Genomic DNA, 7,513 nt, shown 5'->3' with positions numbered 1-7,513 from the left:
GCGCAGTTTATTAGAGTAACAGTGTAATCTATTACAAATTGCTATTAAACAACTGCAATTAAACACAAGTCATAATAGCAATTTAACACTCCTATAGCATGAGTAAAGCCCTATATCAGGAGCCAGAGGGCATAAGAGAAGTGAGTAAGACAGGAGTTTGTTGCAATTAAAATGAATGCAAACTGACTTGAGGATATGATACTTGGGAAGCCCCCAACACAAAGCAGCACCTGGAGCTTAGAAATGACCTCTAGGGAATAAGGGTGGAGGAGGGAAAATTCAGCCTAGCAGAAGTCGCTGGAAAAAGCTACAAAAGTGAGCAAAATTCAATTCAATTTAAACTTTTCTTGAAGTGCTTATTCTACATACTGGAGACACCAAGGGGGGGGGGGGAATGATGGGTTTTTTTTCTCTAATGTTTCCATCTATTAAGAGAATGAGGAAAGTACACGAGTAAGTACAAGTTTATAATGAAAACTTACGTGAAGGAGACTACAAAAGAAAAGAAGGGCACAAAAGGCTGCGGATGGAGAAATCTCTTCTACCTGGTAGCCCAAAGAAGGACTGTGGTTAATTAATCAATCAATCAGTAATTAACAATTAAATTAATAATTTAGTGCCTACTATGTGCCAGGCACATTGCTATGAACTAGGGATACAAAGAGGCAAAAGATAGTCCTTTATCCACGAGGAGCTTACAGTCTAGTAGGGGAAACAAAATATATACACAGAGCAAGGAATAGACAGGACAAATAGGAAACAACAGTGGTAAAGGGACTGGAATTAAGACATATTGGGTGGGGGGAGATGGCTAGGTGGCACAGTGAATAGAGTACCAGCCCTAGAATCAGGAGGACCTGAGTTCAAATCCCATCTCAGACACTTAACACTTACTAGCAGTGTGACCTTGGGCAAGTCATTAAACCCCAATTGCCCTGACCTCCCCCTTCCAAAAAAAGAAAAAAGAAAAAAAAAAGATATGTTGGGGAAGGCTTCCTGTAGAAGGTGGGATTTTATTTGGGTCTTAAAGGAAGTCAGGAAGAACAGTAGTTGGAACAGAGGAGGGAGAGCATTCCAGGCATGGGGGAAAGCCAGAGAGAATGGTCTTGTAGGAGGAAGTTCTTGAGCTGTGCCTTGGGGAAAGAAAAGGGGAGAATTTTGACTGGTGAAGATGTGTGAAAAGGCCTCTTTCTCCTTCATCTGCAAAGGGTGGTATATTGTCTAATGTTTCCAAATTAGTTTTGTAGCAACATTTCAAAATTAGTCCAGGAGTCCCTAAGGAAGAAATTATCTGAAGAAAGTCCTTGTATTGTAAACAGACTTTCAGTGTCTTAAATAAGATTGGTACTAAAAGTCTTAGGTTCCCGGAAAATGTGATCACAGAAATGGAAACTCATATTCAAAACATTTTATTTGCCCCAGGATCTATTTTTTTTTTTGCTTTAAGTTGTCCCCCCATCCCAACATACTGTAATTATTGTTTTCTGTTTCCTATTAATGAGATATTTTCTTTTCTGTTTTGTCTTATTGGTTCAAACATTAGTTTGTATAAAGCTTAGTTTTCACTTGACTGTACCTTTAACTAGAAAAACAGACGCTTCTAGAGGACAGGAATTTTTTGATCCTTTGTATTTATGTCCTCAGCAAATAGTACAGAACTTGGCAGTTGGTAGAAGCTTGATGATTATTAAAGGGTGGCATTTGCTTCTTTCAACCTATTGGAAAAAAACAGACAAGAAACTAAAAGCAAAATATTTGTGTACATTCAACACCAACCCTCTTTCAATGACCTCATGAAACCACATGAAAATTAGTTAATCCGTTAATATAACAGAATGGTTTATTTTGGAACTGTATTCTTAATAAAGGTATCATAGCAACCAACACAGAAGCAAGACAACTAAGTTTGGGTCAAATGTACTATTAAAAATAAATCTGTAGCTTCCATCCAAAACAAGAGAAAAAAAGCAATCACTCAGTACATAATGTTCCACTGTACTTTAAATACTTTTGTTTAAAAAGGTGGGGGAAAGTCACCCCAAAATTAGATCTACAATTCAAGAACTTGACTATGTATACTATAGAATCCTTTGAAATTTATGAGAATTTGAAGTGACCACAGGATAGCAGCCCTGGTGGAGGGCAACAAGTAAGAAGGTGAGGTTCAAATCCCAACTAAAGACACAAATATGATGCTGGGGTAGTCACGTGACTTTCCTGGCCTCAGTTTCATTTCAGAAATGAAGAGGTTGTTGGGGCAGCTATGTGGCACAGTGAACACAGCATGGGCCCTGGAGTCAGGAGGACCTGAGTTCAAATCCGGCCTCAGACACTTGATCAATCTTACTAGCTGTGTGACCTTGGGCAAGTCACTTAACCCCAACTGCCCTGCCTCCCCTCTCCAAAATGTAAAAAAAAAAAAATGAAGAGGTTGGTCTAGATGACCTCCAAGCTTCCTTCTAGCTCCAACTCTGATTCTGCAATCTTATTTCCAATACCAATCAATACATTTCAGAGCTACTTCTCCTGCTATTAAGTTAATGTGTGCCCAAGGAATAAAAAATAGAAAAGAAAAATTAGGAAACTAAATCTATTGCAAAAAAAAAAAAAAACCCACCACTTTAATGATACACTCCTCATTGTTGTGCCCTTGAGACATAAATAATTTATTTCCTGCATTTTGTTGCAATGGAGCTGCTTTTTCCCCATCTTTGCTGCTTTTTCAATTATCTGTACCACTGCCTTCTTTCATTAATAGAGGTGAGTATGAATGGACAACACATAAGAATGCATTGCACTCAATGATTCACCAAGAAAACTGAGGCCCATATCATTAAATTAAAACCACAAATTTCTTGAGGGTCCTGCTTGTTTAATCTCCAGGTTGCTTAATCTAAGTGATCACATTTCTAACCAACCAATATTTTGAAAACGAGAGGCAGCCTAAGCTAGGACCATGTATGTCATTCTCTCCTTTTTGTTTGTTTGTTTGCAGGGCAATTGGGGTTAAGTGACTTGTTCAAGGTCATACAGCTAGTAAGCATTAAGTGTCTGAGGCAGCATTTGAACTCAGGTCCTCCTGAGTGCTCTATTCAGTGCACCACCTAGCCATCCCCATTCTCTCCTTTTTGAGAGGCCTCAGGCAGAGTAAGAAGATTGTGGTGTTAGGATAGGAACAACAGGAAATCCTAGCCTAGGGGGCCTCTTTAGATTTCATATTTCTGGCTGAGCTAGAGAATGCCTCATCAGGTGCCCAAATTAGAAGAAGACTAGTAAACCCTTTTTATTTGATTTAATTCTTCTAAACCTCTATCTGAAGGGGAGGGTGAGGCTAAGAGAATGTCCAAACCTGGGATAGCATTAGTGTGGGGAATTCTCAGCTGTGGAAACTCCCTACACAAATGCTGATCAATTAATTTGTCATATATTGCCTTAGTGGGAAATTTAGAGGTTAAGTAATTTGCCCAAAGGCATATAGCATCTTAAGTATTTGCCCAAGGCAGCACTTGAACCTAAATCTTAACTCTAAAGTCAAGATCTCTTTCTCCTCCCTTATCTGCCTCCCATGTGACTGTTAGACCCCATCATTTACAAAGTCACTTAAAGGACTTTTGTTTCTTAACAGTCATTCTTAGGTCCGGCTGTCCACATCTGAAATAGGACTCTCCAATGCATGTGAATTTCCTGGAGATACTTACATATTTCCCCCGATAGGTGTATAAAAAACAGTGCCAACCTTGGAATATTAATTTCTCTTCATCTTCTAGGAATATACATAGTGTGATGTTAACTAAACCAGTTTCTTGTACCTCTCAAACTACCTAAACTATACTATCTCCCTCCCCATTAAAAACAGCATGACCTAGCGAAAGGAGTTGGCCTTGCCGTCAGAAAGACCTTGGGAAGTCCAAGTTCTGCCTTTGACCCATACTGTAAGTGTGAGCTGGGCAAATTTCTCAAACATCTCTCAAGTGCTCTGGGATACTCTCCAAGACTATAAGAGTAGAGAAAGAGTGAGACTTATAGGTAAAAAAAAGAAAAAAGTTTCCTCAATGGTGAATTCCTGGTATCAATGAAATCTCAGGGCCAATTCCTATTCCTTTCTTCCTGAACCTCTATGGTAACATCTGTCCCAATCATGAGTACTTACAAATGAAATAGTGACCCAGGAGTTAAGCAAAGAAAATCTGAAGCAATAAACCCTGCACTCATATGGAAAGACCCAGGAGTGCACAAGGCTTCTGTGTATATAGGGAGTTTAGAAATGGGTAAGAAAATGACCTTTTTAAGTCTATTTGAAGACAGGTTTCCATATTCTATACTTTACCTCCTTGAACCTGTGATTTCTCACTAAGGAGTGACCAAGAAATAAAGAGGCACAATTTTAAAAGAAATTTAAATGATAAGATAGGATATTTAGTGTGAAGAAGGGCTATTCTTAACTTTACAATAAATTCCTTTTTTTTGGGACATAAGATGTTTGTCAAATAACATCTGACTAAAGTGTCAAGGAAGCATTTTAAGGGGTCATTAAAAAGCAAAAATTGAAAATGAACATATTTGGAAAAAAAGCTAAGCACTATTTTAAGAAATGGTTACAGAAACTGTGTACACCGAGTACTGCATTCCTTCTCTTTGCTAAATAAATCATAAAGTATAGCAGTAAACCACAAAGTCAAAGTCCTTAAAAAATCAGAAAATAAATTCTAAAGGTTATTTTAAATGAAATTGTAGCACTTCAATGTGTAAAAGACTAACATTATAATGCTCTTTTTAGTAAACATGGATAAAAAGGTTAAAAAGTCAAATTTACTTCTTTCAAAGTGTAAGACAGTACTCTCCAAAAAGCTTCCAGAAGAGTGAGGGAGAAGGTGAGAGACAGTATTGGAAAGGGGAAGGGAAAGAGACCTTTTTTAGTGGTGGTAGGGTTTCCACTGATGAACGCTCTTATTGGGGTGAAGACAGACAGGATTTGTCCTCAGTGGGTCTAGAGGATTTGATGCTTGATAAGACCACTTGTCCTACCTCTGGAAGGAGGGAAGTGGATATAATGGGGGCAACTGGCACATGGGAGAGAAGAAAGACATGGACCTAGGAAGGAGATTTTAATGGACAAAAGAAGGTAATCAGGAGGAGAGTATAGATCAATGGTGGGCTTCAAAATCAGGAAAGGGATGTGGTGAAATGGAGGAAAAACAAATTTTGTATCAAATTTCTCTGTTAAGTGTTTGGGATTCAAGATATATAAACAATGAATAACTATACTATGACTAATAGCCAGTTCCCAATAGATAAATGATCAAAAGATGTGAACAATTCTCAAAAGAATTGCAAAATATTTATAACCACCTGAAAGAATGCTCCAAACTATCAAAAAGAGAAATGTAAATCAAAATGACAGAGGTTTTTCAGCTCACATCTATAAATTAGCAAAGATGATAAAAACCAAAAACCAAACAAAAAAAAACCACCGGAGTACTCAATGTTGGAGGGGTTTGTGGAATGATAGGCACATTAACACATTGTGTTGGAACTCTAAAATGTAAAACCATTTTGGAAAGCAATCTGGGATTATGCTAGGCTCTTGGAATACAAAATAAAGAAGAATGAGCTTAGTAACTTAAGAAAGGGTTTCCTGGTAAAGAGATGCCAAGAATCACATAGGTATAACAGTTTGTTAAAAACAAAAAAAAGACAAAAGGGGGGGGAGAGGATAGAAGATTCAATTCTAAATGTATAGACAAACACAGATTGAATTTAATTTCCCAAAACCTTTTATATATTCTTCAAACTAGAGACTATGTTACTGGGCTTACACACTACAGAAGCCACTGATGAGAAGAAAGTCCCAAATACAGCAAAGTCTTGTACATGAATGTAATTGAATATTATTGTGCTTTAAGAAATGATTCATGAAGAAAAATGTGGAAAGACTTATATGAACTATAAATGTAGAATGAAGCAGAAGCAAGAAAACAATATACAATATAACTGGAAAGAATTACACAACAAGAAATAAAAAATAAATGTAACAAAATTATTAAAAAATCAAGCATGATTCAAATGAAGATATATGAGTAGTCCTTTTAACCCATCCCTTCAGTGAGGTGGAGGTCCACCGCTGCTTCATATTACACATATTTTTGGACTTTTTCAATGTACTAATCAGTTGTGTTTAACTTTATCTTCCTCTTTTAAAAAACTACTGTTTGTTATATAAAAGAGCTGGTGGGGGGAAGGATACTGAAGATAATTATGATGATGTGAGAAACAGAAGACACCAATAAAAACTTATTTTTAAAAAAAACGTCATCATTCAGGCACTGTCCTACGTTCTTGGGATACAAGTAAAGAATGAACTTGGGATACAAGTAAAGAATGAACTTGAGAAAGGACCTCTTGGTAATGAGATGCCAAGAATCACATAGGTATATATTTGCTAAAAACAAAAAACCATAAAAGAGGAGAAAAGGATGGAAGATTCAATTTGCAGTGTATAGACAATCACAGAGTGACTTTCATTTCCCAAGACATTTATACATTTTAATTAATAAATTTTTATGGATATGGTTTTATTATCACTTAGATTTCCCAATGCATCTACCCAACCACAAAGCAATCACTCATAAAAAATGGAGGAAAAAAAATCCAACAAAATTAACCTAAATACTGAAAAAATATATTATAAGCAGTGTCCCAAACCCATATTCCCCCACCTCTGCAAAAAAAATCTCTCTCCTTTGGGTCTATTACTATTACAAGAAAACATTGGCTTTAAACAAAAAATGGGCTCTCGGGGCAGCCAGGTGGCTCAGCGAGTAAGAGCACCAGCTCCAGTATTGGGATGACCTGGGGATCGTATCAGGGCTCTGACACTTAGCACCACACCCAGAAATAACTGGCCCTGTAACCTTGAGCAAGTTACTTAACCCTGATTGCTTAAAAAAAAAAAAAGAGATGGGCTCTCCTCTCAACCTGAAGAAATAATCCTCCATTAGTGACACAATAATGTCTCCATGGCAACTACTATAATTGAGATGTTGTAACAAGAGGCTGATAATTTATAGAAAATAAAAGAGGAGCATCAGAGGCCAAGATTAACAAAAAATTACCTCCATGAAAGGAACTGCACATAATCACTCAAGTTTCAAGAACTCCAGAAGAGAAAGATACTTCTAAGAGGGCCCATGATGCTGGATGAACTATGGTAAGAGAATGTCATGGATTATTATGTTTTGACGAATGAAAAATAGGAAGAATTCCTAGATTCCTGGGAAGACTTAATATATCAGTTAATAAACATTTACTAAGCACCTACTATGTGCCAGGAACTGTACTATAAAGGACTGGAAGACAAAGAAAGGTAAAAGATAGACCGTGCTCTCACTTTCCAGGAGCTCACAGTCTAATAGGGGAGACAACGTGCAAATGACCATACACGATAAAGGTACATGCAGGATAAATTTCAAATAATCAGCAGAGAGAAGGCACTATTAGAATAAAGGAAAGGCTT

The 7,513-nt window shown here is 37.1% G+C and overlaps 2 protein-coding genes across 9 annotated transcripts in view; one reads left to right on the top strand and one right to left on the bottom strand.

Moving 5' to 3' along the window:
* The window catches only part of PAPSS1 (3'-phosphoadenosine 5'-phosphosulfate synthase 1), a 524,017-nt gene that overhangs the window by 259,404 nt on the left and 257,100 nt on the right, over positions 1-7,513 (top strand). The window lies entirely within an intron of this gene.
* SGMS2 (sphingomyelin synthase 2) overlaps positions 1-7,513 on the bottom strand; it is a 230,334-nt gene that overhangs the window by 92,344 nt on the left and 130,477 nt on the right. For 3 of the 8 annotated variants that reach the window (XM_069094969.1, XM_069094952.1, XM_069094958.1), the window contains exon 2: positions 1,577-1,715. The exons of the other annotated variants lie outside the window; for them this stretch is intronic. The gene's annotated coding sequence lies outside the window, so the exon portion shown is untranslated. The remainder of the gene's footprint in view (positions 1-1,576; positions 1,716-7,513) is intronic. 8 annotated transcript variants of the gene reach the window in all.

This window comes from Petaurus breviceps, unplaced genomic scaffold, assembly GCF_028583685.1.
Source record: "Petaurus breviceps papuanus isolate PSGF00001 unplaced genomic scaffold, PetGlider_PUasm1.0 126, whole genome shotgun sequence".
Classification (NCBI taxonomy): Eukaryota; Metazoa; Chordata; class Mammalia; order Diprotodontia; family Petauridae; genus Petaurus; species Petaurus breviceps.
This window is presented reverse-complemented; position numbering and strand designations above follow the sequence as displayed.